The sequence below is a fragment of the Mobula hypostoma genome, chromosome 7 (assembly GCF_963921235.1).
Source record: "Mobula hypostoma chromosome 7, sMobHyp1.1, whole genome shotgun sequence".
NCBI lineage: Eukaryota > Metazoa > Chordata > Chondrichthyes > Myliobatiformes > Myliobatidae > Mobula > Mobula hypostoma.
This window is the reverse complement of record NC_086103.1, coordinates 180887775-180906357: the sequence shown is the minus strand read 5'-3', so window position 1 is coordinate 180906357 and position 18583 is coordinate 180887775. Positions and strand designations below refer to the sequence as shown.

The following is an 18583-nucleotide window of genomic DNA, read 5'->3' as shown; positions in this document are numbered from 1 at the left end:
CTGTAACGAAAACCAATTTCCCCCGGGATCAATAAAGTATGACTATGACTATTCTCACTGGCTGCATCACCGCCTGGTATGAGGAGAGGGAGCTACTGCACAGGATCGAAATAAGGTGCAGAGAGTTGTAAAATTAGTCGGCTCCATCATGGGCACTAGCCTCCATAGTATCCAGGACATCTTCAAGGAGCGATGGCTCAAAAAGGTGACATCCATCATTAAGGATCCCTAAGACCTAGGTGATACCTTGTTCTCATTGTTACCATCAGGGAGGAGGTACAGAAGCCTGATGGCACACACTCAGTGATTCAGGAACAACTTCTTTCCCCCTGCCATTAGATTTCTGAATGGATCCCAACCACACACTGTTCCAGCTGCTACAATCCAGGAAGTGGTACCACAGCATTAGAGACAGGACTAACAGGCTCCAGGACAGCTTCTTCCACCAGGCAATCTGACTGATTAATTCACACTGATACAATTATATTTCTATGCTATATTGACTGTCATGTTGTACATACTATTTATGACAAATTACTCTACATTGCACATTTAGACAGAGACATAACATAAAGATTTTTACTCCTCCTGTATGCGAAGGATGTAAGAAATAAAGTCAATTCAATTCATTGAACCCATGAACACTACCTACTTTTTTACCAGCAACTTTGATGTGTGTTGCTTGAATTTCCAGCATCTGCAGAATTCCTCGTGTTTACTTTTTTATTTCTATTTTGCACTTCTTATTTAATTTAACTTTTTAAATATATATGCTTACAATTAATTCATAGATTTTATAATTATGTATTGCAATGTACTGCTGCCACAAAGCATTTCACGACATACGCCAGTAACATTAAACCTGATTCCGATTCTCCCTAGAGCACTGGAGGCTGAGGAGAGATCTGACTGAGATTTTTTAAAATTATGAGATGCTAGGGTAGACAGTCAGAATCTTTTCCCCTGACAGACACCAGGGGAAGAGAAAGGCTCTTCTAAAAGGCAGTAGCAATGAAGATGTTATAATGAGCTTGATTTCTTGCTTGCCAAGACTTAAACTGATGAGAACTGAGAAGCAAATTAAACGGAAGAGATTGTGCAGATGCTGGGAGACCAGAGTAACATACACAAAATGCTGGAGGAATCCAACAAATCAGGCAGTCTTTATGGAGAGGAAACACAAAATACTCTGCAGATGCTGGGATCAAAGCAACACTCACAACACGCTGGAGGAACTCAGCAGGTCGGGCAGTTTGTGGTCTCATCGTTTCCACGGATGCCGCCCGACCTGCTGAGTTCCTCCAGTTTGTTAGGGAGAGGAATACTGTAAATAGTTGATGGTTTGGGCTAATACCCTTCATCAGGACCGGAGAAACGGGGATGAAGCCAGAATAAGCAGGTGGAGGAGGGAAACGAGTACTGTACAAACTAACTTGGTGAGATAGATAACACCAGGTGAGTGGCTTCGGTTGGGGTGGGGGAATTAACTAAGAAGCTGAGAGGTGATAGGTGGGAGAGGGAAGAGACAGAAGAAGAAGAAATCTGATTGGAGAGGAGAATTAAATTGTTTGGATGCTTTGCAATTCATGATAGGAAATATTTAATGTGCCAATCTGTCAGCTCATCACCTTACTGATGTGTAAAGTTTCCTGCCTTTAAGAAAAAGCAATGGTTTGTTTATTGGAGATCCTGATCACATTCCCTGCTGAGGACATGAACACCACTGAATAAAAATGCAGGGCAGGGACAAAAGAAGGGATTGTCTTGTTAGCATAACAGGAACGAGTTCCTTCGGTAACCTCTCACATTACGTCAGCACGGGCTACAAAAGCATGGCACCCACGTCACAGCTTTATATAGTTGCCTGATGTAATGAGATATTGGAGGCGGATGGCACAGACTTTGTGGTCTGAAAGGCCCATTTCTGAGGACTCGAGGGATTGTTGAGGATCCACGATCTCTGACCGGCCACCACCAGGACGGAGGTACTGGAGCATCAGGACTCGGACTCCCAGACTGGGGAAACAACTTCTTCACAATCAGGTTTAATATCGCTGACAAATGTCATGAAGTTTCTTGTTATGTGGCAGCAGTACATTACAATGCATAAAAATTTAAAAAAAAACTAAATTGCAGAAGGTTAAAAAAATTCAATTAAATAAATAGTGCAAAAAGAAAAAAAAAGTAGCGAGATAGCGTCGAGCACCTCCGTTCCGTCCGCCACAACAGACAGGATCTCCTGGTAGCCACCCACTTCAACTCTGCTTTCCACTCCCATTCAGATGTGTCCATACATGGCCTCCTCTACTGCCATGATGAGGCTAAACTCAGGTTGGAGGAGCAACACCTCATATACCGTCTAGGTAGTCTCCAGCCCCTTGGTATGAACATAGAATTCTCCAACTTCCAGTAATTCCCTCCCCCTCCCTGCCTCTATCCCTATGTCACTCTGCCCCCTCCCCCAGCTGCCTACCATCTCCCTCATGGTTCCGCCTCCTTCTACCCATTATGATTTCCCCTATTCCTTCTTCACCTTTCCTGCCTATCACCTCCCTGCCTCCCTTCCCCCACTCCTTTATCTTACCCCTTACTGGTTTTTCACCTGGAACCTACCAGCCTTCTCCTTCCCACCCTTCCCCCACCTTCTTCATAGGGCCTCTGCCCCTTCCCTCTTCAGTCCTGATGAAGGGTTCCGGCCCGAAACGTCGACTGATCGTTTCCACGGTTGCTGCCCGACCTGCTGAGTTCCTCCAGCGTGTTGTGAGTGTTGCTTTGACCCCAGCATCTGCAGATTATTTTGTGAGTGAGATAGTGTTCTTGGGTTCCATGTCCATTCAGAAATTGATGGCAGAGGGGAACATGCTGTTCCTGAATTGTTGAGTGTGTGCCTTCAGGCTTCTGTACCTCCTCCCTGATGGTAGCAATCAGAAGAGAACATGTCCTGGGTGATGGGGGTCCTTAATGATGGACGCCTCCTTTCTGAGGCATGGCTCCTTGAAGATGCCCTGGATACTGGGGAGGCTGGCACCCATGATGGAACTGACAGGGTTTACAACTCTCTGCAGCTTATTTCGATCCTGTGCAGTGGTCTTCCCATACCAGACGGTGATGCAGCCAGTTAGAATGTTCTCCATGGTACATCTGTATAAATTTGTGAGTGTCTTTGGTGACATACCAGATCTCCTCAAACTCCAAATGAAATATAGCCACTCTGTGCCTTCTTTGTAACTGCATCGATATGTTAAGCCCAGGGTGGATCATCAGAGTTGTTGACATTTAGGAACTTGAAATGGCTCGCGCTTTCCACTATTTATCCCTCGATGAGAACTGGTGTGGGTGCCATTGCCTCACCCTTTCTGGTCCACAATCAATTCCTTGGTCTTACTATGCCTAGACACACAGTCGTGGGTGTAAAGAGAGTAGAGCAATGGGCAGGTGAGGTGCAGGTGTGTTGCTCAGCAGCAAGGTGGAAATATTTTTTTCCAATCTGCAGACTGTGGTCTTCCAGTGAGGAAGTTGAGGATCCAGATACCAAGGGAGGTACCGATGCCCAGATTTTGGAGCTTCTTGACCAGACTTGTAGGAATGATCGAGTTAAATGCTGGGCTGTGGTCAATGAACAGCACCCTGACGTAACATTAATATTGTCCAGGTGATCCAAGGCCACGTGAGGAGCCACTAAGATTGCATCCACTGAAGACCTATTGTGATGATTGGCAAATTGCAGTGGGTCCAGGTCCTTGATCAGTCAAGTGTTGATTCCAGCCATAACCATCCTCTCAAAGTACTGTATCACCATAAATGTGGATACTACTGGAGGATGGTCATTAGGGCAGCTCACCCCTGCTCCTCTTGGGCGCTCAGGCTAAGAATACCCTGCTACCACCAAGGTCTTGTCACTAGGACAGTGAGCTGTTTACTGTTTACCTTTGCTGCACACTGCATGTATTTTGGATTGTATTATAACTTATATGTGATAACATTTTGGTTTATGTGCTGTGTGTGATATATGTGTGGGTGCAACAGGGTCTGGAGGAACGTTGTTTGAGGGAAATGTACCCAATTTCCCTCGGGATCAATAAAGTATGACTATGACTATGTTTCATTTGGTTGTATGTATGGACAGTCAGATAACAATAATCTTGAACTCTCCGAGACTGTGAATACCCTCACAGTCACGGAGAATATGAATATAAAGATGTTACAGAGGTAAATTTGTAATTGTTTCATGATTAGGACTTAATTCCCCAGAGCATAGGAGAATGAGGGGAGATTTAATAGAGGGATACAGAATTATGAGGGTTATAGAAAGGGTAAATGTAAACACAAGAGATGCTGGAAATCCAGAGTAACACATACAAAACAGTGGAGGAACTCAGCAGGTCAGGCAGCATCAATGGAAAGGATAGTACTGACAGTTTGGGTCGAGACACTTCATCAGGACTGGGAACAGTCTATGTGTTGGATCTAACTGTTTAATTATAATTTTCTTTGTAGTTTAACAATTAATTGTCTGCTTATATTTTATATTAATTAATTAAGGCATCGGTTAGTCTTGTGAGACCATGGATCTGCGCCTGGAAAGTCTTCACTCTCCAGGGCGCAGACCTGGGCAAGGTTCTATGGAAGACCGGCAGTTGCCCATGCTGCAAGTCTCCCCTCTCCACAACACCAATATTGTCCAAGGGAAGGGCAAGGGCCGATACGGCTTGATATTTTATATATTTTATATAATTACTTATATACAATAACTGCCTACCATGACCCCTAGTGGCTATAATATGCATAACAGTTCAATATGCCTCCAAAGTATAATTCTGGAAAGCTCTGAAAACTTTGCCTTAAGTGACAAAGTTGTTTGTGATTGGTCATTTTTTTTTACTGCAGTATTGACTAGGTACTTTATAATTGTATTATTATTACTACTGTATCTACAAATTAGAATGTCCCTATGGGTTTCGTGCAAGGTATCACCTTCCGTTCTTGGATCCTAGCTTTCCCTGTCACCCTATGTTCAATTTCTTCAGTTCTATCAAATCCTAATATAATGATCATGAAGCAACACGTTTTGTGCCTTGTCCCTGACTTCTAAAAGGACTTTGGATTTTAAACACCAGATTCCAACAGTCGTGACTATGGAGAGTCATAGTCATAGAACAGTACAGCAGAGAAACAGGCCTTTTGACCTATCTGGTCTGTGCTGAACTATTGTTCTGCCTAGTCCCATCAACCCACACCTAGATCATAACCCCCTATACCTCTCCCATCCATGTACCTATCCAAACTTCGCTTAAATGTTGGAATCGAACCTACATCCAACATTTCTGCTGGCAGCTCGATCCACACTCTCACCACCCTCTGAGTGAAGATGTTCCCACTCATGTTCCCCTTAAATATGTCACCTTTCACCCTTAACCCATGACCTCTGGGTCTACTGTCACCCAACCTCAATGGAAAAAGCCTACGTGCATCTACCCTATCTAAATCCCTCATAATTTTGTATGCCTCTATCAAATCTCCCCTCGTACTTTTATGCTCCTGGGAGTAAGTTCCAAACCTATTGAACCTTTCCCTATAACTCAGGTTCTCGGTTTCCAGCAACGTCCTGGCAAAACAATCGAGGTTCAGTTCTTGCTGCTGCCTCTAAAGAGTTTGTACGTTCCCCCCAAGTTTCTCTGCAAGTTTCCTCCAGGTCCGGTTTCCTCCAACACTACAAAGGTGTAGGGGTTTGGCTCAGTGAGTTGTGGGCATGTTACGTGGGTATCAGAAGTCTGGAGACACTTATGTGCTGCCCAGCACAATCCTCGCTGAATTGATTTGACACAAAATGATGCAGTTCACTGTGTTTCAATGTGCTTCTGACAAATAAAGTTAATCTCTTTTAAAGTTTTTCTCTGTCATCTTTCAGTTACCTTGATGTCTTTTCTGCATGTAGCTGACCAGAACTGCACACAATATTCTAAATCTGGCCTCGCCAATGATCATACGTCCTGCTTGCATTGGCCTCTCTGGGTCCAACAAATGGTGCAAATGTTTGCCTTAAATGTCTTCCTTGTGGTTGCAAGATGCTGTTGGTAATACAATATACTGCAAGCTTAGTTCATTGGTGAGACCGGTGGCAGGGCAGCTGCATGGACCAGGACCTCAACGCCGCGGCCACCAAAGGAGGAGGTGCCGGAGGCGGTGTGGCAGTGTGGGAGAGAGCAGAGGTGTGGCGGATGTGCTGGAATCCGCGCTGGGCCAGGGGCTGGCCACTGCAGGCCGGCTTTCCCGTCTGGGCTTCTCTCCAGTGGTCATTCCTGGAAGACAAGCTGCATTGTCTTAGCCTGTGGCTGACCCACTGCGAGATGAGGAACTGCTGCAAGCTCGTTCTTGCAGAAACATGGCTCCAGAACAACATCCCATGTACCATCAACCTTCAGGCCCTGCCACTCAGGGACTTGTGCTAATATTACCTTGTGACTGTGTGTGCTATCGATACCATATGTGCTGGGTGTGATTGCATGTACTGTGTGTTGTACCTTGGCACCAGTGAAACGCTGTTTTGTTTAGCTGTATACATGTTGAACGATGATCAAACTCGAACTTGAACTTACACAACTTCAACATAACATCCTGTACTCAATACATTGAGTCATTAATCTGGAGCAAGACACAAAAAGCCAGAGGAACTCAATGGGTTAAGCATTGGGCTGAGTGCAGGTCGGTGGGACTAGGTGAGAGTAAGGGTTCGGCACGGACTAGAAGGGCCGCATGGCCTGTTTCCTTGCTGTAATTGTTATATGGTTATATGGTTATAAGCAGCATCTATAAGGAAAGAAAGATACTGCTGACATTTCAGGGTTTCAAACCCTGCATCAGGACTACGAGGAGTGATAACTCCATATCAGAATCAACAACAAAAGGTTTCCAGTTCTACATATCTTTGGCAACAAATGTAAAGATACTGTATAATTCCGTTAAGGACCAACATTATGTATTGTGAATTTGCTGTGAACATTCAACAATTATAAAGAATTATGTATAAATATATATATAAAAGCTGGTAAAGTTAGACAGTAAAGACCATAAGACTTAGGAGCAAAATCAGAACATCTGGTCCATCAAGTCCACTCTGCCATTCCATCAGAGCTGATTTATTATCTCTCTCAACCCCATTCTCCTGCCTTCTCCCCATAACTTTGACAGCATTTCCAATCAAAAACATATCAACCTCCGCTTTAAGTATACCCAATGACTTGACCTCCACAGCAATGAATTCCACAGATTCACCTCCCTCCAGCTAAAGAAATTCCTCCTCATCTCTGTTCTAAAGGGTCATCCTTCTATTCTGAGGCTGTGCCTTCTGGTCCTAGACTATCCCACTAAAGGAAATGTCCTCGGCACGTCCACTCTGTCTAAGCCCTTTCAAAATTCGATAGGTTTCAATGAGCTCCCCCACCATTCTTCTAAACTCCAGCAAATATAGGCCAAAGAGCCACGGAACCCTCAAAGCCAACAAAAGATAGATATGGAACAAAATGTGCATAAATAAATAAGTACTTCGTCCAACTTGCACAAAAATACATAAAAAACATATAACACAGAGAAAAGTACATTAAGCTGAATCCAAAGGCTTATCCTGAACAAGTCAGTCACGTTCCATTTACTTCAACTCTGCCTTGAAGCGTAGCCTTCTATTTTATATTCAGAACAGTTTTTAAATACATTTCATTGCGCACACATGGTTTGAAAGTTAATGTAGTATAAATACATTTCATTTCCTCCTTAAAACTTATCTCTTTATCTGAGGTTTTGGTTGTCTGCCCAATTAACTACCTATGTGGCTTAAAGCCAGTTTTTTTTTTGATAACAATCCTTTGAACATATGGTTTGACTTTTATAGTTGTGTACAAGGAGATGTGTTGCTATGTTGGGTAACATCGCTGATGGAGTAAAACAGAAACAAGATTCTGCAGATGCTGGAAACCTTGAGCAACAAACACAAAATACTGGCGGAAATCAGCAAGTCTGCCAGCATCATCCATAGACTTGAATGGAGGATGATGCCTTAAATGTCCCTAATGTATCTGCCTCTACCACCAACACGGACAGCACATTTCACACACCCACTGCTCACTGGGTAAAAATCACCTCAGGTGTCTTCCCAATACTTCCCTCCAAGCACCTTAAAGTTATGCCCCCTGGTATTAGCCATTTTCACCTTGGAAGAAAGTCTTTGGGTACCCACTCTATCTACGTCTCTTATACACCTCTGTTGTCACCTCTCATCCTCCTTCATGAGTGAAGGGGTGAAGATATGTCTCTACCAAAGGAGGTGTAAGGCTCTCCTTCCCTCTGCTAACCTGCAAGTCACCCTTGGGCAAGGTGTAGCACCTGCTTAGCCCCCAGTCAAGGTCACATGAAGCAGGTGGTGGATGGTCATATGAGCCACTGGTGCATATCACAAGTCCTGGTTATGTGACCACTGATGCCAGGTGGACAATCTCTGAAGAGTATTGATCATGGCTGGGGTCAGCCATCTTGTGAAGACACTGCCCAGAAGAAGCCAATGGCAAACCAGTTCTGCAGAAAAAATTGTCAAGAACAATCATGGTCATGGAAAGACCATGATCGCCCACGTCATATGACACGGCAGATAATGATGATGATGACCATAAAACCTTAAGTTCAAAGTTCAAAATAAATTTATTATCAAAGTACAAATAATGTATCATATACAACCCTGAGATTCTTTTTCTTGTGGGCATGCTCTATAAATCTATAACAGAATAATAATTAATAGGCATTCTCTATAAATCTATAACGGAAATACAATCAATGGAAGACCGCACCGATAGGGCATTCAATCAGTGTGCAAAAGCCAACAAACTGTGCAAATACAAAAAGAAGAAACAATAATAATAAGTAAGTAATAAATATTGAGAACATGAGATGAAGAGTCCTTCAAAGCGAGTCCATAGGTTGTGGGAACATTTCAGTGATGGGACAAGTCAAGTTGAGTGAAGTTATCCCCTTTGGTTCAAGAGCCTGATGGTTGAGGGGTGATGACTGTTCCTGAACCTGTTGGTGTGAGTCCTGAGGCTCCTGTATCTTCATCCTGATGGCTGCAGTGAGAAGAGAGCATGGCCCGGGTGGTCAAGATCTCAGATGACTGATGCTGCTTTCTTGCATCAATGCTTTGTGTAGATGTGCTCAACAGCAGGGAGGGCTTTACCCGTGATGTACTGGACTGTATCCACTACTTTTTGTAGAATTTTCTATTCAGTGGCATTGGTGTTTCCATACCAGGCCATGACGCAGCCAGTCAATATACTCTGCACTACATATCTATATAAATTTGTCAAAGTTTTACAGGTGTGCCACACCTTCACGAACTCCAAAGGAGGCAGAGGTGTAGCTATGCTTTCTTCATAATTGTACATATGTGCTGGGCCCAAAACGGGTCCTCTGAGATAATAACACCAAGGAATTTAAAGTTGCTGATCCTTTCCAGCTCTGATCCAGAGGTGAAGAGGGTCAGCACGGGAGCAGAATTAGGATATTCAGCCCATCGATTCTGTTCCACCACTTCATCATTCTCCCATTCTCCTGCCTTCTCCCCACTACCTTCATCGTCCTTACTAGTTCAAATATGCACGATGATAAGACAAGAACAACCAAAACCATATAATAAAGAGTATAGACAGGGCCTTGATTTAATATCCCATCTATAATACTATCTGGTCGTGCAGTGCTCACTGCATACATGCACAACATTGGCACACCATAGGCAAAGGAATTCATAAGCCTCTAGGTTGGGCTCAAATCCCACACCACCATGTTCAGGAACAGTTATTCTCCCCCCACCCATCAGCCCCTTGAACCAGAGGGAATAACTTCACTCACCCTTTTTTTTAGGCATCAGTTAGTCTTGCGAGACCATGGATCTGAGCCTGGAAAATCTTCACTCTCTTGGGCAAGGTTGTATGGAAGATCGGCAGTTGCCCATGCTGCAAGTCTCCCCTCTCCACGACACCAATGTTGTCCAAGGGAAGGGCATTAGGACCCATACAGCTTGGCACCAGTGTCGTTGCAGAGCACTGTGTGATTAAGTGCCTTGCTCAAGGACACAACACGTTCCTGGAGCTCGAACTCACAACCTTCAGGTCGCTAGTCCAATGCCTTAACCACTTGGCCACGTGCCTACACACCCCTATGATGACATATATGTACTTTGATCATAGATTTATTTCAAAATTTTAAACTTTGAAGCTTCTCACCCTAAACCTGTGACCTCCAGGTTCAAGACTATTCAATGTCATTTCCAGTACATAAATGTAAAGGAGAATGAAGTAATTGTTACTCCATAATCCAGTGAAGCACAAAAGAAAACACAGTAAGGTAAAGAACACAATTATAAACTAAAACCAATAAATAGCTCTTAATTCCGCAGCCCTGGATAAAAGACTGCACACATTCACCCTGTCTATGTCCATTGAAATGGTCCCACCCTGCTCAACCTCCCTCCAGTCCCAGCAACATCCTCACAACTCTCTTCTGTACTCTCTCCAGCTTTCCTGGTAGATCCCACACCACCAGGTTCAGGAGCAGTTATTACCCTACAACCATCAGGCTCCCGAACCAGAGTGGATAACTTCATTCACCTTGACCCTGACCTGATTCCACAACCACAGCCTAATTTCAAGCACCATACAACTCATGTTCTCAGTATTTTTTTTTACTGACTTGAACGATTTGTCTTTTTGTTTTGCACATTGGTTGTTTGTCAGTCTTTATTTAAATGTAGTTTATTTTTAAATTCCGAGATACAGCACAGTAACAGGCCTATCCGCCCAGCAAGCCTGGGCCACCTAATTGCATCCATGTGAATAACAAACCCACTAATCTGTATGTCTTTGAAATGCGGGAGGAAACCGAAGCACCCGGAGGAAGCCTACGTGGTCACGGGGAGAAAGGTTGAACTCCTTACAGACAGCGAAGTGACTAGAACCCGGGCCACTGGCGCTGTAATACTGTTGTGCTACCCACTACAGGACTGTACAGCCTCAAATTCATAAATTCTATTGTATTCCTTTATTTTCCTGTAAATGCTCGCAAGGAAGTACTCTGTGACTTTCAGCTCAATGGAGATTTTCCTGCGTTCTCTACTTTTATTTCAGATCCTTACTTTGTTTCTGAAATCTCCCGTTAGCGTAAATACCTGCCAGGTCACCAGGGGAAGTACCCTGCGCTTGGGAGTAATCCCATGGGATTTCCGTAATTCCCGGGCGAACGGGGAAGCCATTGAGTCTTTGGCCGCGGTCGGAGCGCAACTTTGCGGTCCCACCAGAGAGAGCGAGAGGAAGAGAGGGAGATAAGAGGGGAGGGAAGGAGAGAGAGAGAGAGAGAGAGAGAGAGAGAAGAAGGGAGAGAGAAAGAGAGGGAGAGATGGAGGGACAGAGAGAGACGGACGGAGAGAGAGAAAGAAAGAGAGAGAGAGAGAAAGAGAGAGATGGAGGGAGAGAGAGAGACAGACGGAGAGAGAGAGAGAGAGCAATAAGCTCTGTAAGGACGGCGCCTTCCTCGGTGCGGCACTGGACCTTTAAAGGACAGCGAACGGGTTAAAATGCCGATTATACGAGCGGGAAAAATACTGGAACACTCAGCAGGTGAGGCAGCTTCTGTGGTGAAACTCCTCCTGATCAGCCCTTTCCGTTTTTATTTCAGATTCCCAGCATCTGCACAAGTTCTGATGAAGGTCTCGGCCATGTCAGGCATGAGTGCTGCCTGACATACAGTACAGGGTCACCCCAGCATTTTGAGTGCGTTGCACTTTTGAAGTATTTAGTTACAACACAGCTTGTGTTATGGAGCGGAGAAATCGGGGAACTGGCACCTATTTCTGGAATGAAGCCGGCCCCTCATTCCCCGGAGTTGCACAGATCCGTCCCGGGCGGAATCTACCCTTGCCCCTCGCTCACAGCCCACAACGAAACGAGGAGACCATTCCGCTCTGAAATTTCAGCGGGATCCCCGCGTCGTTCCCCTCGGGGCAGATGGAACACTTCCCGTCATCTGCAATCGCTCTCTGTCCCTGCCACTACGGCTTCAAAACCATCACCAACTCTCCCAGCAAGGATATAGTAGTCTGAGAGATTCCGATAGTTCGACGTGCTCGAATCTAGCTCTCCGTGCTGTTATTTCACCGTCCCGGTCATGTCAACATATAATCGTAAACGCAAGAGATTCTGCCGATGCTGGAAATCTGGAGCAACACCCACAAAATACTGGAGGAACTCGGCAAATCAGGCAGCATCTAGCCACATCCTTCTACCCCGTTACTTCCCAGGGTCTCGGCCCGAAACGTCGGCTGATTATCCCCTTCCTTAGATGCTGCCTGATTTACTGAGTTCCTCCAGCACTTTGTGCGTGTTGCTCGATATATATTGTCCCTCTGCCTGCCGCGTTTCTAATGGAGGGCTTTCAGTTCACGTACGTAATAGATCAGTAGATTAAAATCGCAACTGCAAAATGAATGGGAAAGAATTTGACCAACACACACACACACACACACACACACACACACACAATGCTGGAAAGGATTCAGCGCGTCAGGCAGCATCTATAAAGAGTCGTCGTTTCGAGCCGAGACGTTTGCTGCCGAGTTCCTCCAGCATTTGCGCGATTTACTCTAGATTTCCTGCATCTGCCGAATCTCGTGTTTATGATCCGCAGAATCTCTTGCGTTTTAAGCACCTGATGAGTAGTTTGTCCCTCTTTAAGAAGTATCGCTACGGCTCAGCGCCGTTGGACATCAGGGTAACGGGAACACATTGAGAGGGTTCTCCGTGTCCGCACACCACAGTAACCTCAAGCAAGGCAGACTTCCCCGCAACTTCAAGATCTCAGTTTACTGGTTTAAGCCTAACCGAGTCGGATATCGGGACCCTTCGGGTTCGGAACACCGGATTTGTGAGAGTCTTGGTTTCTAAGAGACTCCACTCTCTCCTCAAGCCTTCACCCAACCCCCTGCCCATTCTCGGTCAGTACAGCCAGGTCACTGGTCAATTACAGTCAAACTCGCGGGCACCGTGCGGACAAGCGCACCGGAACTGTAATCGATTGTCCCTCTCAAAGAGAGCGGCGAGTGATCGATACGGGCGCAATAAAAGACAGATGTGGCAATCTGATTAGCTTAGCCGGACGGAAAATAAAATCTTTGCAAATTCTTTCTAACTTTTTTCTCCTTACCTGTTAAGTTCCAGGGAACGTGTCTCGCAAAAGTTCGGAAAGGCGCAAAGACTCAATTCTAACCCGAATTAGTCCATCAATTGAGGATTATTGTTGAAATCCACAGCCGCGTTCTCCTCTCTCTCTCCGCTGTGACTTACACTGAATACCATTACACTTCGGCTCTCGTTCTCTCCCTCTCTCTCTCTCCAGTGCCAGATCCTGGTTATATCGACTACACAAATTCCTTTGAAGTGGATGATGTCAGGCGATATTAGCATAACAAAGCGCTTTAGCGTTTAAAAAAGCGCCAGCCCTGTTCGTTTCCCTGCTTTTTTAAAAAAAATTAAACACAAATTCTGGGTGGAGTTAGTTTGTCGCACGGGCGGGTGGCGGCTCGGGACTGAGCGCTAGCCCGAATCCAGCCACTAACTCACCGGCATCCGCAAACTCGCCGCAGTTAATTCGCTGAATTAAATACATTTTTTTAAAAAAAAGATACCACCTTCTGGAAGGACATCACAGTTGAGAAACAAACTACCTGAGGTCCTCGGTCAGGGTTGGAATTCATGCAAGAGTTATCTTTATGAATGTGGAATTTGCCTGTTAGAATATTTCCTCTTGAAAACTTGGAATTTCGGCCACATAAATCACCCTTCATCTAACTCTCTCTCTCTCTCTCTCCTTTCCTTGCTCTTTCTCTCTTTTTCCCTTGTTCTCGTTTTCTTCCTCTCTTTCTCCATTTCCCCTCATGCTATCTCCCCCTCTCCCTTTTACCCTCACTCTGTCTCTCCCTCTCATTCACCCTCTCTTCCCCCTTTTCTCTCTCCTCTATTTTTCCTCTTTCTCTCTCTCTTTCTCCCCCCTCTCTCTCTCCTCACTCCCTCCCCCTTCTCTCTCTCCTTTTTTCTCTCTCTTGCAAGGTTCATTCTCGTCGTTTGTAACTCCTCTTGTCACCCGCCCCCCCCCCCTTTAACCGACGAGAGTATGAAGCCGGTAAGTGATGAATTTCTGCCTGGATATGTACCGGTCACTCTCATCCCTCTCTCTAACTTTTTCCCCTCCCCCCCCCCTTAAAATAATCCGCATCGTAGAAACTTCCATGACTGCAACGCTGGTAAACGGGACTCCGAGATGTGGATAGCGCCCCTCAGTACATCTCAACCCACCTCAGAATGGATGGAGTTCAGGCGCTGTGGTAAAGTAGCAGGAGAAACGGCACAGCAAGGTCCCACGCGCAATAATACAACACCAGAGAATGCAGACTCTGGAATCCGGAGCAATAAAGAATCTGCTCGGGCTCTTGTCGCCTCGTTATAGGGAAGACGTGAAAGTTTTAGAGACGGTGCGGAGATTTACCAGGGTGCTGCCTGGGCTTGTCTTGTGGAGATATGTTGAGGTATCTAGGGCTTTTTTGTTGGAGCTAATGGGGATAAGAGGTGACTTGACAGAGGAATAGGACGCATAGATCGAGTGGACAGCCAGGAACTTTTCCCAGGGTGGAAATAACTAATAAAAACGGTCATAATTTTCAGGTGATTGGAGGAAAATATAGGTGGGATGTCAGAGGATTGTTCTTTACACAGAGAGTGGTGGGTACATGGAACGTGCTGCCAGGGGTGGCTACATTAGAGGCAGATAAAGTAGGGACATTTAAGAAACACTTAAAAAAATTATAGCACATTATAGAAAAATGGAGGATATGCAAGAGGGAAGGATTAGATTGATCTTAGAGGAGGTTAAAACAGACGTTCCTAAACTGTGGTTCACAGATTCCCAAGGGGTAGTTAAGAAAGTTTATGGGGTGTTAGCTTTCATAAGTTGAGGGATAGAGTTTAAGAGTCGCAATGTAATGATGCAGCTCTATAAAACTCTGGTTAGGCCACACTTGGAGTACTGTGTCCAGTTCTGGTCACCTCACTATAGGAAGGATGTGGAAGCATTGGAAAGGGTACAGAGGAGATTTACCAGGATGCTGCCTGGTTTAGAGAGTATGCATTATGATCAGAGATTAAGGGAGCTAGGGCTTTACTCTTTGGAGAGAAGGAGGATGAGAGGAGACATGATAGAGGTGTACAAGATAATAAGAGGAATAGATAGAGTGGATAGCCAGCACCTCTTCCCCAGGGCACCACTGCTCAATACAAGAGGACTTGGCTTTAAGGTAAGGGGTGGAAAATTCAAGGGGGATATTAGAGGAAGGTTTTTTACTCAGAGAGTGGTTGGTGCGTGGAATGCACTGCCTGAGTCAGTGGTGGAGGCAGGTACACTAGTGAAGTTTAAGAGACTACTAGACAGGTATATGGAGGAATTTAAGGTGGGGGCTTATATGGGAGGGAGGGTTTGCGGGTCGGCACAACATTGTGGGCTGAAGGGCCTGTACTGTGCTTTACTATGTTCTATGTTCTATGTTCAATGGATAGACTAAAGGGGTTCCGTGAACTTGGATGGAAAAATGCCTTTATTTTCACTAACCTCTAACTACAATCTAGCATTTCTTTCAATTCATCGCTTTTAAAATATTTTGATAACTTTATTTTAATGTAATTGATTGCTTTTGTAATACTATGTATTTTATTTTATATATTTAAACATATAATTCTGAGAAGGGGGTCCATAGGCTTCTCTGGACTGCAAAGGGGTCCATGGCATAAGAAAGTTTTAAGAATCCCGGGTCAGAAGGTCAACACAATATTACGGACCGAAGGGTCTGTACTATGCTGTAATGTTGGATGTTGGCAGGTTGTTCAGCATTTACACAGGGGAAGGAATTGTTGACAATTCATAATGTTTCCCCCTGCAATGACCCTAAATAAAAATAAATAGACTCTGCCCCTCATTTTGAGTCACACATAACTGGGCACAGGATACCAAAATTCAAAGTAGATTTATTACCAACTTACAGATATGCCAGCTGGGATTCATTTTCTTTGTGGGCATTCACAGTAAATACAAGAAACACAATGGAATCAATGAAAAACCACACACAAACCAAGACAGACAACCAACGTGCAAAAGATGACAAATTGCCAAGGGGACACCAAAGGAGATCATCAAAGTTTCCATGGCAGCTTTATCTCTCTTTGAGAGAGCAAGGGAAATAGAGTCATGGAGTAATAAGGGATGGCAGGAGGACCTTCAGCCCACAAACAAGAGAACACCTGCAGATGCTGGAAATCCGAGCAACACACACAAAATGCTGGAGGAACTCAGCAGGCCAGGCAGCGTCTATGGAGAAAAGGACAGTCGACATTGCAGGCTGAGACCCTTTGGCAGAACCCTCAGCCCAACTGCCTGTGCTCATGAAGAAACTGCAGGAGACTCAGGACCACACAACCAGGTTCAGGAACAGTTATTACCCTCAACATCAGGCTCTTGAACCAGAGGGGATAACTTCCCTCACCCCATCACTGAACTGCTCCCACAGCCTATGGAGTCACTTTCATGGGCTCTTCTTCTCACATTCTTGATATTTATTGGTTATTGATTTATTAGTATTATTTTTCCTTTTGTATTTGCAATTTGTTGTCATTTGCATGTTGGTTGTTTGTCCATACTGTTGGGAATGGTATTTCTTTGATTCTTTTGTGTTTCTTATACTTACTGTGAATGTCCACAAGAAAATTAATCTCAGGGTTGTATATGGTGACATACATCACAAGACAATGGAGCAGAAGTAGGCCATTCAGCCCATCGAGTCTGCTCCGCCACTCCACCATGAGCTAAACTATTCTCCCATCTAGTTCCAGTTTCCGGCTTTTTCGGAAATATATGTACTTTGATAATAAATTTACTCTGAAATTTGAATTTTGATCTAGTCCAATTTGCCCACATATCCCTCTTCTAAATCTGTCCAAACAGAACTATGTACCTGTCCAAGTACATTTTCAATGTTAATGCATCAGCCTCAATCACTTCCTCTGGGAACTCACTGACCACCCTCTGCCCCTCGAGTTCCTGTTTATTCTCTTCCCTTGCACCTTAATTCCTCTTTCCCAATTCCAGGAAAAAAATAAACTGTGCATTCACTCTATCAAGCCCCTGTATGCAGCCTGATAAATTCACCTCTGTCACATACACTCTGAAGAAAACACTGCCATCCTGCTCACCCTCCCTCCATAACAGTCCCTTGAGTTCTGGCCACGTCCTCATAAATCTCTTCTGCACTCTTTCCAGGGTGGCATTGTTCCTACAGCAGCTTCATCGGCATCCTTCCGAGGGCAACTGGATTTTGGGAGAGAGGCTGAGGGCACAAAACACACACAAATTTGTACTTTCTGTCCGTAACTGGGTTTCTACCCGCTGCACCATCTGAAGGGTCTCAGCCCGAAACATCGACTGTACATTCCCCTCCATAGATGCTGCCTGACCTGCTGAGTTCCTCCAGCATTTTGTGCGTGTTACTCTAGATTTCCAGCATCTGCAGAATCTCTTGTGTTCATCATGCAGCTGTCCAACTGTCTTCTAAAAGTTGTTCTTGTATCCGCCTCAACGCTTCCTCAGGCAGATCATTTCACATAGATAGCGCACTTTGGTAAAAAAGTTCCTCTTAAATCTTACCCCTGTCACCTTAAACTTGTGCCCTCTGGTACTTGATTCCTGAACTCTGGGGAAAAGATTGAGTGTATTCGTCCTAGCTATGTCCCTCATGATTTTATGCACCTCTATAATTTATTTATTTATTGGGATACAGCTCACAATAGCCCCCTCCAGCCCTTCAAGCTGCACCGCCCACAAACCCCCAATTTAACCCTAGCCTAATCATGAGACAACTTACAATGACCAATTAAGCTACTAACCAATGCATCTTTGGACTGTGGGAGGAAGCCAAAGCACCCGGAGAAAATCACAAACAAGAGAAAATCTGCGGAATGCTGGAAATCCGAGCAACGCACACAAAATGCTGGAGGAACTCAGCAGGTCAGGCAGCATCTATGTTTGCTGAAATGTCAACCGTACTTTTTTCCATAGATGCTGCCTGACCTGTTGAGTTCTTCCAGTATTTTGTGTGTGTCTCCCAGAGAAAATCCACACATTCCATGAAGTGGGCATCCTTACAGATGACATCAGAATTGAACTCCAAACTCCGCCAGCCCAGGTTGAAATAGCATTGTGTTAACCACTACGCTACCGTGACCCCAGTAGCGCAGATCGCTCCTCAGTATCCTACCTCTTAAGGAATAAAGTCTTAGCCTGCACAACTTCTCCCTATAAGTCAGTCCATCGAGTCCTGGTAATCTTTTCTGCATTATTTCTAGTTTAATAACATCTTTCATACAGCAGGGGACCAAAACTGAACCCAGTACTCCAAGTGCAGCCTCACCAGTGTTCTGTACAACCACCACCTCCCATCTTTTATACTCAGTGATAA

The 18583-nt window shown here is 44.8% G+C and overlaps 1 protein-coding gene across 1 annotated transcript in view; it reads right to left on the bottom strand.

Moving 5' to 3' along the window:
- wnt11 (wingless-type MMTV integration site family, member 11) overlaps window positions 1–13400 on the bottom strand; it is a 76077-nt gene extending 62677 nt beyond the window's left edge. Inside the window, exon 1 of the mRNA XM_063052975.1 lies at window positions 13234–13400. The gene's annotated coding sequence lies outside the window, so the exon portion shown is untranslated. The remainder of the gene's footprint in view (window positions 1–13233) is intronic.
- Window positions 13401–18583: the final 5183 nt, after the last annotated feature.